This window comes from Tachyglossus aculeatus, chromosome 4 (assembly GCF_015852505.1).
Source record: "Tachyglossus aculeatus isolate mTacAcu1 chromosome 4, mTacAcu1.pri, whole genome shotgun sequence".
Lineage (NCBI taxonomy): Eukaryota > Metazoa > Chordata > Mammalia > Monotremata > Tachyglossidae > Tachyglossus > Tachyglossus aculeatus.
In genome coordinates, this window is record NC_052069.1 from 82,165,173 (window position 1) to 82,179,953 (window position 14,781).

At 44.8% G+C, this 14,781-nt stretch overlaps 1 protein-coding gene across 2 annotated transcripts in view; it reads right to left on the reverse strand.

Annotated features, from left to right (window-relative positions):
• GRHL2 (grainyhead like transcription factor 2) overlaps window positions 1-14,781 on the reverse strand; it is a 173,971-nt gene that overhangs the window by 92,653 nt on the left and 66,537 nt on the right. The window lies entirely within an intron of this gene.

Here is a 14,781-nt window from a genome sequence, read left to right on the forward strand (position 1 = left end):
ACTTTATTGCAGTATTCTTCCTAAGAGCGAATCTTCACAATGAGAAGACTTCCAACCGAGTATATACTATGGTGTGGCACGCATAATATGAAAAAAAAAGACAGCTTATACCAGGAATTCAATTTTGCAAGATGTACTGATCTACATGCAAACACTAGGGTAGAGTTTAAAACTTCTCCCAGAAGCAGTGTGGCTTCATGGAAAGAACACGGGCCTGGGACTCAGAAAACCTGGGTTCAAATCCTGTCTTTGGCACTTGCCTACTGTGTGACCATGGGCAGGTCATTTAACTTCCCTGTTCTTCATTTTTCTAATCTAGAAAATGAGGACTCATTACTTTCTCTCCCTCCTACTTAGAGTGAGAATCGCTGTGTGGGATAGGAATTGTGTCCACGTTGATTATCTTGTATCTATCCCGTGCTTATTACAGTGCCTGGAACATAGTAAGCGCTTAACAAATACCACCATTATCATTATTTGAATCCCACATCGCTTGAAGACCACCACAACCTGGTGTCAAAAAATCAACAGTGACATTGGCAACTTGTTTAAGGAAAATGGTACAGATAACCTGTAACTTGGCTGTCTACTTGTTTTATTTTGTTGCCTGTGTCCCCCTTCTAACCTGTGAGCCTGTTGTTGGGCAGGGATAGTCTCTCTTTATTGGCTGATTTGTACTTTCCAAGTGTTTAGTAGAGTGCTCTGCACACAGTAAGTGCTTGATAAATACGACTGAATGAATGAACTTTGTTAAAATTTGGTAATCCTGGCTATTTGCACCATGTAGAGACACATGGCCGTGGTCTAAATACCCCCGTAAAGTTTATCACCATCAATCGTATTTATTGAGCGCTTACTGTGTGCAGAGCACTGTACTAAGCGCTTAAGTTTATCATAGATAAAAATCACCCAGGCTGCCCACCTTATCCTGAGGAAGTATCTACATGCCCAGAAACAATAGTAGTAGTAGTAATAGTACTTCTATCAATCAACTCTTCCCCTCCTACCTTACCTCAGTGATCTTCCACACACGCTGCTCCCCTGGCACCAACCTACTCTCTGAGCTCCATCTCGTCTGTCCCATTGCCGACACCTTGCCCAAATCCGCCCTGTGACCTCGATCTCCCTTCCCTGTCATATCGTCCTATCACCTTCAATGTCTTATTGAAAACCCATCTCCTCCAGGATGCCTTCCCCAACTAAGCCCTCATTTCCTCTCCTCTCCCACCCTTCTGTGTCCCCCTAGTACTTGGATTTGCACCCTTTAGTCACCCCTTCCTCATTCATTCATTCAATCATATTTATTGAGTGCTTACTGTGTGCAGAGCACTGTACTGAGCACTTGGGAAGTACAAGTCGGCAACATATAGAGACGGTGCCTACCCAACGTATTGATTCATTCATTCAATCGTATTTATTGAGCGCTTACTGTGTGCACAGCAGTGTACTAAGCGCTTAGGAAGTACAAGTTGGCAACATATAGAGACGGTCCCTACCCAACAATGGGCTCACAGTCTAGAAGGGCGAGAAATGATAATAATGGCATTTGTTAAGCGCTTACTATGTGTGAAGCACTGTTCTAAGTACTGGAGGGATACAAGGTGATCAGGTTGTCCCACGCGGGGCTCACAGTCTTCATCCCCATTTTACAGATGAGATAACTGAGGCACAGAGAAGTGAAGTGACTTGTCCAAAGTCACACAGCTGACAAGTGGCGGAGCCGGGATTAGAACCTACGACCTATGACTCCCAAGCCCGGGCTCTTTCCACTAAGCCACGCGGCTTCTCTAGTGGAGCAGTGGATAACCTAGAGCACTAGTGGCCTAGTGGTTAGAGCATGGGCCTGGGAATCGGAAGGACCTGAGTTCTAATCCCAGCTCTGCCACTTGTCTGCTATGTCACCTTGGGCAAGTCCCTTCATTTCTCTGGGCCTCAGTGCCCTCATCTGTAAAATGGGGATTATGACTGTGAACCCCGTGTGAGACAAGGACTGTGTCCACCCTGATTATCTTGTATCTACTCTGTGCTTACTACAGTGTCTGGCACATAGTAACTGCTTAACTAATTCATAAAACAAAGAAAACAATGAAGAGAGGGAGTTGGAGGTTAGGAGGTGAAGAGGGATGCCATGTTTGATGGGGAAAGTATGTGAAGACCCTCGAAGCTATTCACAAGGAGCTTTATCCTTATATGGGGGTAGTGGGAAGCCACTGGAAGGATCTAAGTAGAGGGAAGATAATAATCTTGGTATTTGTTAAGTGCTTACTATATGCCAAGCATTGTATTTGGCACTGGGGTAGATACAAGGATAATAGGTCCCAAAGGGGGCTCACAGTCTATGGAGGAAGAGAACAGGTACTGAATCCCCATTTTGCAGATGAGGGAACGGAGACCCAGAGAAAAATAATCATAATAATAATTATGGGATTTGTTAAGCGCTTACTGTGCCAAGCACTTTTCTAAGCACTGGGGTAGATACAAGGATAATAAGGGTCCAATGGGGGCTCACAGTCTATGGAGGAAGAGAACAGGTACTGAATCCCCATTTTGCAGATGAGGGAACTGAGATCCAGAGAATAATAATCATAATAATAACTATGGTATTTGTTAAGCGTTTACTATGTGCCAAGCATTGTTCTAAGCACTGGGGTAGATACAAGGTAATTGGGTTGGCTCACGTGGGGCTCACAGTCTTAATCCCCATTTTTTCAGAAGAGGTAACTAAGTGAAGTGACTTACCCAAGGTCACACAGCAGACAAGTGGCAGAGCCAGGATTAGAACCTTTTTCCTCTGACTCCCAAGCCTGAGCTCTTTCCACTAAGCCACACTCCTTCTCAAAAAATGTGAGAAGAGCAATCAATCAGTCAATCCATCATATTTATTGAACATTTACTGTATGCAGAGCACTGAGCTAAGCGCCTGGGAGAGGCTTCAAGAAGATCATCTTTGTTGTGGCATATAGTATAACAGTGGGTGCCCACAACAGCTACTGACAATTCCTGGCAGACTAACACAATAATACTGATTGACTGATTGATTGATTGAAATAGTCCTTAATATTACTTCCTTCCTCTACTATTAGTTACTATATACCATTAATTTTGTTGGGTAACAAAAAACAGAGGCCACAAAACTGGTTTAATTTTACATGTATTTGGCATCCATATATTCCGGTGTCCTGGAACTTGAAGAAAGGACAGTAAGAATAAAAGCAGGAAGCGATTTGTTTATCTCTTATGGGGCTTTTGAGTGCATCTTCCAAATATTAAGTGCCATAGTCACCTTCTTGCCCAGCCAAACCAGAACTGATCCAGAAATGGCCTTCTCATCACCAAATTCCCATTCCCACTCTAGAAGAAGCAGTGTGGCCTCCTGCAAAGAGACTGGGCCTCAGAGTCAGAGGACCTGGGTTCCAATCCCGGCTCTGCCACTTATCTGCCGGGTGACCTTGGGCAAGTCACTTCACTTCTCTGGGTCTCAGTTCCCTCATCTGTAAAATGGTGATTGAGAGTATGAGCCCCACGTGGCACATGGACTGTGTCCCACCTGCTTTGCTTGTATTTACCCCAGCGCTTTGTAGAGTGCCTGGCATGCAGTAAACACTGAACAAATACCACTATCATTATTTTTATTAATTTGCAGTAGAACTAATGACTCGGGACACTTTCTACCCCTGGACTCAGTCATGCGACAGTCCTTAGTGGTGAAAAATGGGGATTAAATCCTACTCCCTCCTACTTAGATGTGGAACTGGGCTATATCCAACTCTTCCCCCAGCGCTTAGAATAGTACTTGACATATAGTAAGCGATGCAGCAATGCTATCATTATTACTATAAGAGCCAGTTTGGCTGAAACAGAGCCTGTAGCAGTGGTAGATGAAGGGTTCTTTCTCTCCAACTATGCTAGCCAAAAGCAGGGTCCTTCATGAGTTTCTGCCCTAGACCTATCATGATGAAATCCTGAAGACTAAAAATTGAGTCTGTCCCACTTAATTGGGATCAATCAATCAAGAAGTGGTATTTATTAAATGCTTACTGTATGTAGAACACTGTACTTGGGAAAATACAATACAATCAAGTTGATAGACACAATCCCAGCCCACAAGGAATTTACACCTGGTCTCCTAATTAATGGTGAACTATACGACTGGCTTATAATTTTATAGGGAGAGAAGAGATGAATCCCGGGATACACTCATGGGATTTGGGAGTTTCTGCTGCCTCTGTCTTCTTATTTGACCCCTTTTCCTTTTTTCCTTTCAAGTTAACCAACTTACTGTGCCTCTTTCTCATCTCCCCTGCTGCCACTCACTCACCTCCTCACCCCCGCCTGACACACCCTCCCCTTCACACAGTCGATAGACAATAGTTCTCTTCATCTTCACAACTCCTCCCGGAAGTCTTATCCAAGTAATCTCCAATTTCCCCGCCTGCCGTTTCAACCCTTCTTCACCCTCAAAGCGTTTAAGTATTCCCAACCCCTCAAATAACTTAGGAATAAATCTTATATCTTCTAGACCGCAAGATCATTGTGTGCAGAGAAAACGTCTGCCTACTCTGTTGTACTCGCCCAAGTGCTTACTACAGTGGTCTGCACACAGTAAGCACTCAATAACTACCACTGATTGATAATAATAATAATAATGGCATTTGTAAAGCGCTTACTATATGCCAAGAACTGCTGTAAGTGCTGGAGTAGATACAAGGTGATCAGGTTGTCCCATGTGGGGCTCATAGCCTTAATCCCCATTTTACAGATGAGGTATCTGGGGCACAGAGAAGTGAAGTGACTTGCCCAAAGTCACCCAGCTGACAAGCGGCAGAGCTGGGATTAGAACCCTAGACCTCTGACTCTCAAGCCCGGGCTCTTTCCACATTCTATTAATTACTCGTTTCCGAAATCTGTTTAAACATCTGTCTCCCCCACTAGACTGCAATCTCCTTGAGGGGAAGGATCATGTTGACTAATTTTATTATCCTTTCCCAGGCGCTTAATACAATGCTCTGCATATTGTAGCAGTGAATACTACTGATTGACTGATGTACAGCGATTCCTCCTTAATCCTATTCCTCCCCTTTCACTCTGATTTTTTTCCTGTTCCTTTTGTTTCTCTGTTCTTTCTCCCACCTTCCCTATTTATTCTTCACCCATTTCCCTCCATCATGCTCAATTTCTCCTCTTCATGCATGTTCACAAAAACCCAGGCCCACAGACCCATTTGCTTGCATTGAGTAACCCCAGCTACTAATGTGGTCCTGCTGGTTGTCACTTTGACTTCACAGAAGCAGCCATGGAAGGAGGGAAGCAAAACAGCCTGAGGACAACAAACACCACGCAATATCACAGTGGAAGGGATTATTCTGCCCAATGCTTTAACCAAGCTCATCACTATTAAACCTGGGGGAATTGACTGAATCTCAGGATGTGTCTGCCTCCAGACTGGCCCGACATTACTCTCCCCACATTCAAAGCCTTATTAAGATTCCATCTCTTCCAAAAGGCTTTCCCTGATTGAGCCTTCTTTTCCCCACTCCCTCTCCCTTCTGTGTCACCTAGGCACTTAGATCTGTTCCCTTTAAACACCTGATACTCCCCCCACCCTCAGCCCCATGGCATTTATTTATGTATCCATAATGTATTTATTTATATTAATATCTGTCTTCCCCCCCTAAACTGCAACCTCCTTGAGATCATGGATCATGACTGCCTACTCTATTATACTGTACTCTCCCGCGTGCTTGAGAAGCAGTGTGGCCCAGTGGATAGAGCCCGGGTCTGGGGGTCAGAAGGACTTGGGTTCTAATCCCAGCTCCGTCACTTGTCTGCTGTGTGACCTGGGACAAATCACTTCTCTGTGCCTCAGTTCCCTCACCTGTAAAATGGAGATTATGGCTGAAAGGCCCACTGTATCCCACCTGATCAACCTGTACCTCCCCCAGTGCTTAGTATAGTGCCTGGCACACAGTAAGTCCTTATCAAAGACCATAACAAAAAGTGTTCACTGCTCTGCACACAGTAAGCACTCAATAAATACAACTGATTAATTGAGGGAGTGGAAGTAGGCCTGTCCCAACGTACCACACATAGCTGGCTTGCTTGGACATGGGAGACTGCTTGGAATGCAGCCAAGCTGACAATAGGATGGAATTGGGAACTGTGGGAAGGTTGAAAATTAATACGTTACTCTGTGAATCAGGGGACAGTCCTGGCTTCTGGTTTCCTGGAGTGAGCTGAGTATTGCTAAGTGCTTCTCTGACACAGTCAATCAATCAGTCATATTTATGGAGCGCTTACTGTGTGCAGAGCACTTTCCTAAGAGCTTGGGAGAGTACACCATCACAGAGTTCGCAAACACGTTCCCTGCCCACAATCAGCTTTCAGTCTAGCTTTCAGTTCTAGACTGTGAGCCTGTTGTTGGGTAGGGACCGTCTCTATATGTTGCCAGCTTGTACTTCCCAAGTGCTTAATACAGTGCTCTGCACACAGTAAGCGCTCAATAAATACGACTGAATGAATGGAGGGGGAGACAGATGCTAATATGAAGAAATAATTTATGGATGTGTATGTAACAGTGGTGGGGATGAGAGTGAGTGTAGTTATTCATCCATTCACTTGATCAATCGTATTTATTAAGTGCTTACTGTGTGCAGAGCACTGTACTAGGCACTGACATTCCCTGCCCAATGAACTCAGAGTCTAGAGGAGGGGAGACAGACAACAATACAAATAAACATAATTACGGATAAATAAGTGCTGAGGGGCTGAGATGGGGGAAGAGCGAAGGGAGCAAGTCAGGGCGACGCAGAGGGGAGTGGGAGATGAGGAAAAGTGGGGCTTAGTCTGGGAAGGCCTCTTGGAGGAGATGTGCCTTCAATAAGGCTTTGAAGCATGGGAGAGTAATTATGTACACAACTGAACTAACACCATTCAATCAATCAATCAATCGTATTTATTGAGCGCTTACTGTGTGCAGAGCACTGTACTAAGTGCTTGGGAAGTACAAGTTGGCAACATATAGAGACAGTCCCTCCCCAACAGTGGGCTCACAGTCTAAAAGGGGGAGACAGAGAATAAAACCAAACATACTAACAAAATAAAATAGAATAGATATGTACAAGTAAAATAGAGTAATAAATATGTACAAACATATATACATATATACAGGTGCTGTGGGGAAGGGAAGGAGGTAAAATGGGGGGGATCGAGAGGGGGGCGAGGGGCATTCAAAGGCCATCAGCGTGCACCTGGGGTCAGGTCTGCCCTACAGAATTGTGATCGAAACAAATTTCCCTGGGAGGCTTCAGTTAGGAATACCATTTTCTGATGTAGACCCGACTAGCAGGATTAATTTTAAGTTCAGCAGCTTTATCTATGGTAACTGGAATTTCCTTAATGGACCTCTTTAAAAGGATGACTTCAACCCAGCAAGACTGCCAGTGCTTTTGTCCAAATATGCTATTTTAAACTTATCAGGTAGAAACGTGACTTGCAAATGACAGTCCAATTCACTGTGATTTCAGCTAAATCTTCAATTTCAACAAAAATTTAAAAAACCACGAGGAACCACTACCCACAGTAATCTTCTGGTAAAGCCTAGCAAGCTCTGCTTTTCCCAAACCACTCTCAAATGAAAACATAAAATTTACAGCCAACTTTTTCAGTGGTTTGCTCTGACACTTATCCAACACCAACCCCTGCTACCCAATCAAGCAATCAATCAATTGTATTTATTGAGCACTTTCTGAGTGAAGAGCACTGTACTAAGGGCTTGGAAGAGTACAATAGACAGAGTTGTTAGGTTCTCTAACCACAGAGAGTTTACAGGTTAGACGGGGGAACACATTAATATAAATAAATAAATTACAGACACATACATAAGATATAATAGCTCCAGTGACATGTAACCTTGTCTGAGAGTTTTTCTTCATCAGTGGAGGGGCTTTTAACAGGGTTTAAAAATGCACCAGCGGCACATCTTAAAGGAAACTGCAAGAACCTTTTATAAAATTAATGTGAAATAAAGATTAACTTTGAAATAAAGTTTTCCACTGAAATGCCTCTGATGATTCATCAGCACTTGATGTTCTCAACCCAATGGAAGGGTTTAGTGAATTTTTAACATAATTTTCAAAAATCATACTGTGAAATGGAAAGGAGTCAAACCCAGACCAAAGACTGTAGCTAGTCTATGTTCTGTCTGTTTATACTGCACCTATTTCTGTGGGGCTCAGTGATTGTTATTAATATTAATGTTCTCATGCCTCTATTACGAGGCTCAGTCAGTCAACCGTATTTATTGAGCACTTCTTGTGTGCAGTGCATTGTACTAAGCGCTTGGGAGAGTACAATACAATTCATTCCCTGCCAACAATGAGTTTACGGAGGACCTGGGTTCGAGGTTGAGCTCTGCCACCAATCAATCAATCGATCCATCGTATTTACTGTGTGCAGAGCACACAGAGCACATGCTTACCATGAGCAGAGCACTGCACTAGGCACTTGGGAGAGTATAATAAAACACAGTTGGCAAGTCTCTTTCCCTCCATTTCCTCATCTGGAAAATAGGAATAATAATACTGCCTTTCTACTTATCTCACAGAGTGGTGAGGACAACATTTAATATTTGATTATAATACTAATTATTATTATTATTATGTCATTTATTGATTGCTTACTATGTGTCAAGCACTGTTCTAAGTGCTGGGGAGATCAGGTTGTCCCACGGGAGGCTCACAGTCTTCATCCCAACAGAGGTAACAGAGGCACAGAGAAGTTAAGTGACTTGCCCAAAATCACACAGCTGACAATTGGCGGAGCCGGGATTTGAACCCATGCCCTCTGACTCCAAAGCCCGTGCTCTTTCTACTGAGCCACGCTGCTTCTCTAATAATAATTATTATTTAATTATTACAAGCAGTCAGGGGAGGAGAGGAGGATGGCAGGGGACACAGAATGAGCCAAAGCTCTGTCTTTCTCCTTAACTTGCTGCCTGCGGGACTGGGTTAGTAACCGAGCCCTAGATGGGGCAGGGGTGAATTGTCCCACTCTCTAAAGAGATAGATCCCGCTTCAAATTTCCATCCACAACTAGGGACTGTACCTCAACCGTCAGCTGTTCTGGAATCTATTCTCCACAGTGCTGCACAAATCACCTTCCTGAAACATCGCTAGGCACACACCTCACCACTTCTCAAACACCTCCAGTGGCTACTCATCTTTTTTTTTTTTTTTTTTACGGTATTTGATAATAAGCGCTTCCTATGTGCCAGGCACTCTACTAAGTGCTGGGGTAGATACAAGCTAATCAGGTTGGATGCAGTCCATGTCCCACATGGGGCTTTCAGTCTTAATCCCCATTTTAGAGATGAGGGAACTGAGGCACAGAGAAATTAAGTGACTTGCCCAAAGTCACAGAGCAGACGTGTTTTCCCTCTGCATCAAGCAAAAACTTTCCATTTCCTTTGCATTCCATTGCAAAAGTTTTCCTTTCCATTGACTTTAAGGCTCTCTCCCACCTTTTCCTGTCTTACACATAAGCTCTTTTCATCCAATACTCTGTAGCTCACACTCTCCGCTCCTCTCAAGCTCACTTGTAACTACATTTCTCTGAACTTTCCTCCCTTATTATTATTATAAAACATAGTTGGTAGACACATTCCCTGCCTACAAGGAGTTTAGAGCCTAGAGAGGGAAGGTTTTGTCAAGGAGGTTAGAAGGTTTTACAGAATTATGACCAGAGATAGAGGTCTGCCTGGGACAGAGTCTCCTATCCCCAAGTGGCCCACCTGCATATCTCTGAATTCCATCACGAAAGATCAAGGGGCTCCAACTATGGAAAAGTTCCCCCTCTCAGGCAAATGTGCCAACTTCTCTGATGTACCAACCTGACCTTAAGTCTCTCTGATTGGAGAAAAGGCTAATTCAGGACTAACCATATCTTAGAGCACTGCCTTGAATCAACAGGACTTCACACATAAGAAAATATATTCTGAGCTGGAAGTGGGATCGGATGAGACATCCCATCTAATGCCTAATTTCTACTGGGAGGAGACACGAGACGGTAAAAACCAGCAAACTGGCACTCTCATAGGAATGGTTGTAGACTGATGCCCTCCCTGGGGGCTTTAGAGGAGCGGCATGACTTGGTGGAAAGAGCACTGGTTTTGGAGTCAGAAGACCTGGGTTCTAATTCTGGCTCCACCTATTGTGTCACCTAAGGTGAGTCACTTCACTTCTCTGGTCCTCAGTTACCTCATCTGTAAAATGGGGATTCAATACCTGCCCCCCTCCTACTTAGATTGTGAGGCCTATATAGGATAGGGACTGTGTCTGACCTGATTATTTTGTATCTTTCCCAGCACTTACAACAGTGCTTATTACATAATAAACACTTAACAAACACCACAATTATTATTGTGCTTATCTGGAGGGAGGAGAGGGAGAAGGAGGAGCTTAAGGAGTGGGAGTCATGGCCATCTCCACTCCCTACCCTCCAGGGATTTTTCCCAGCTCCAGGGATTTTTTCCCAGCTCTGAACTCCTGGGCTCCCATGGAGCTCACTGTGGGCAGGGATCGTGTCCGCTGACTCTTCTGTATTGTGCTCTCTTCCAAGCACTTAGTCCAGTGATCTGCACACAGTTAGTGCTCAATAAATACCATTGATGAACTGACTTGATAATGATGATGGTATTTGTTAAGCACTTACTATGTGCCAAGCACTGATCTAAGCACCGGGGGGGCTACAAGGTCATCAGGTTGTCCCACGTGGGGCTCACAGTCTTAATCCCCATTTTACAAATGAGGTAACTGAGGCTCAGAGAAGTGAAGTGACTTACCCAAAGTCACACAGCTGACAAGTGGCAGAGCCAGGATTGGAAACCATGACCTCTGACCCCCAATTCTGGGCTCTTTCCACTATAATAATAATAATAATGGCATTTGTTAAGTGCTTACTATGTGCAAAGCACTGTTCTAAGCGCTGGGGAGGGGAAACAAGGTAATGAGGTTGTCCCTTGTGGGGCTCACAGTCTTAATCCCCATTTTACAGATGAGGGAGCTGAGGCTCAGAGAAGTTAAGTGACTTACCCAAGGTCACACAGCAGACATGTGGCAGAGCCGGGATTCGAACCTATGACCTCTGACTCCAAAGCCCGTGCTCTTTCCACTATGCCACGCTGCGTCTCACCACGGGGGATAAAAGGTGCCCAGGATCAGCCTGTGGGGTCAGGGTTGAGCCTGGGCAAGCCCCAGCACAAATTCTGTTTGTGACCACAAGTTCTGGTCATGTCATTCTAACTTTTGAAGAGGGCGCGATTCCACATCCTGCTGTCTCTTAGGAGCTCAATTTCCACTGCTTCTGCATTTTTTCAGTTATGGGATACACAAACTTCCCTCCTTCAAACATGGTATCTGTTTTCTTCGCCGCTATTCACCGGACCTCCATCTTGTGTATCGTCGCTGACCCTTTGCTCACATCCTCCCTGTGGTCCTCCCTTTGGCCTGGAACTCTTCCCCCACCACATAGCTAACAGACCACCACTCTCTCCATCTTCAAAGCCCTCCTAAAAATCACACCTCCTCCCGGAGCCTTTCCCTGATTAAGCCCTTACTTCCCCTATGCGTCCCCTGTTCTGCATCTCCTATGCCCTTCTTGAATCTGTACTCCTTAAGCACTTTTTTATTCACAATAATAATAATACTAATAATGTTGGTATTTGTTAAGCGCTTACTATGTGCCAAGCACTGTTCTAAGTGCTGGGGCAGATACAAGGTTATCAGGTTGTCCCACATGGGGCTCACAGTCTTATTCCCCATTTTACAGATGGGGTAACAGGCACAGAGAAGTGAAGTGACTTGCCCAAAGTCACACAGCTGACAAGTGGCGGAGCCAGGATTAGAACCCATGACCTCTGACTCCCAAGCCCGTGCTCTTTCCACTGAGCCATAATAATAATAATAATTTTGGTATTTGTTAAGCACTTACTATGGGCAAAGCACTGTTCTAAGAGCTGGGGAGGATACAAGGTGATCAAGTTGGCCCATGTGGGACTCACAATCAATCCCCATTTTACAGATGAGGTAACTGAGGTCCAGAGAAATTAAATGACTTGCCCAAAGTCACACAGCTGACAAGCGGCAGAGCCGGGATTTGAACCCATGACCTCTGACACCCAAGCCCAGGCTCTTTCCACTGAGCCACGCTGTTTCTCTAAGAATGGGGGAGCCATGCTACCCCAATCCCACAGCACTTACATATATATTCACTTGGAACTGATGTGAATGTCTGTACACTCCCTGTGGGCAGGGACTGTGTCTACCTTCTCAGTCGTATTGGGCTCTCCCAAGACCTCTTAGGACAAGGCTCTGCCCCCAGTAAGCACTAGATCACTATCACAGAGTGGCTGAACGATTGATGAAGGGGTAAAAATTTTCATTTCCTCCCCCAAGACCTCTTAGTACAGGGCTCTGCCCCCAGTAAGCACTAGATCACTATCACGGAGTGGCTGAACGATTGATGAAGGGGTAAAAATTTTCATTTCCTCCTCTCCAAAGGGGACCGTGAGACACCGAGGGGTTAAGAGACCAGTCTAAAATGTCAGTCAGCCAGTGGAAATGGAGAGATTAGAACCACTGCTGGGGAACAAGGCTGGAAAAAAGCCCAGATCCTGAGGTGCTCAGGTGACAGGCTCTATGGAGGGAGTGGCAACAGCAACCAGAACAGGAAGGCCTCAGAGTTATCCCTCACCCTCCCCAAACCCCCACATCCTACAATCCCCTCCCTAATAATTGTGATTATTTGGATTATAACCCTTCACCAAGGTCTGCTACTACCACAGAGCCTGGGGTTAGGCCCTGGCTTGGGTCTGATAGTAAATAATAATTACGGTATTTGTTAAGTGCTTACTATGTGCCAAGCACTGGGGAAGATACAAGGTAATTTTAGATTGGACGCAGTGCTTGTCCCACAACGGACTCACACTCTTAATCCCCATTTTACAGATGAGGGAACTGAGGCACAGAGTAGTTAAGTGACTTGCTCAAGGACACCCAGCAGACAAGTGGAGGAACCGGCATTAGAACCCATATCCTCTGACTCCTAAATGCAAGTTCCTGCCACTAAGCCATGCGGAAGCAATTGTTCTATCTCAAGCACTTAGTACAGTGCTCTGCACACAGTAAGCACTTAATAAATACGAATGAATGCCTGAGTGAATAAATGAGCACTAGTGCACATCAATCATTCATTCATCCAATCGTATTTATTGAGCACTTACTGTACTAAGTGCTTGGGAAGCACAAGTCGGCCACATATAGAGATGGTCCCTACCCAACAACGGGCTCACAGTCTAGAAGGGGGAGACAGACAACAAAACAAAAACATAGACAGGTGTCAAAACCGTCAGAATAAATAGAATTATAGCTATATGCGCATCATCAATAAAATAGAGTAGCAAATGTATACAAATAAAATGGAGTAATAAATATGTACAAATATATACAAGTGCTGTGGGGAGGGGAAGGAGGTAGGACGGGGGGACAATGGGGAGGAGGAGAGGAAAAAGGGGGTGCAGTCTGGGAAGGCCTCCTGAAGGAGGTGAGCTCTCAGTAGGGCTTTGAAGGGAGAAAGAGAGCTAGTTTGGTGGATGTGTGGAGGGAGGGCATTCCAGGCCGGGGGAAAATCCTGCAGGAACCCTCCACGAGCCAGGGGAAGCCCTCATGTGGAGGCCACAGTTAGAAGGGAGTGAGAAAGCTGCCCCTTCCTCCCAAGGAGGTTTGGGCCTCTTAAGCATTCTTATCCGGGGGCTCCCACTTCCTTAGGCTTCCCACTTCCTCCGCCCTCTAGACTGTACACTGGTGGTGGGCAGGGAATGTGGTGACCAACTCTGTTATACTGTCCTCTCCCAAGTAGTTAATCATATTTACTGAGCATCTACTGTGTGCAGAGCACTGCTCTAAGCGCTTGGGAGAGTACAATATAGCAGTCACATTCCCTGCTCACGGCGAGCTTACAGTCCAGTAAGTCCCGGCTCCGCCACTTGTCAGCTGTGTGACTTTGGACAAGTCACTTAACTTCTCTGTGCCTCAGTTACCTCATCTGTAAAATGGGGATTAAGACTGTAAGCCCCACATGGGACAACCTGATCACCTTGTAACCTCCCCAGCGCTTAGAACAGTGCTTTGCACATAGTAAGCGCTTAATCAATCAATCAATCGTATTTATTGAGCGCTTACTGTGTGCAGAGCACTGTACTAAGCACTTGGGAAGTACAAGTTGGCAACATATAGAGACAGTCCCTACCCAACAGTGGGCTCACAGTCTAAAAGGGGGAGACAGAGAACAAAACCAAACATACTAACAAAATAAAATAGAATAGATATGTACAAGTAAAATAAATAATAAATAAATAATGGCTTAATAAATGCCATTATTATTATTAGTAGTAGTACAGTGCTCTACACACAGTAAGTGCTCAGCAAATACCACTGATTGATCAGTTAATTGACCTTAACCCCATCCATTCCATCCCTGGCCCAGTGGCAGAAATAGTGGGATGTAACGTGTCTGCTCTGGATTAGACTGTAAACTTGTCCTCTAGATTGCAAGCTCATCCTCTAAACTGCAAGCTCTTTATGGCCAGGGAATGTGTCTACCAACTGCTATATTGTATTCATTCATTCACTAAATAGTATTTATTGAGCGCTTACTGTGTGCAGTGCACTGTACTAAGCGCTTGGGAAGTACAAGTTGGCAACATAGAGAGATGGTCCCTACCCAACA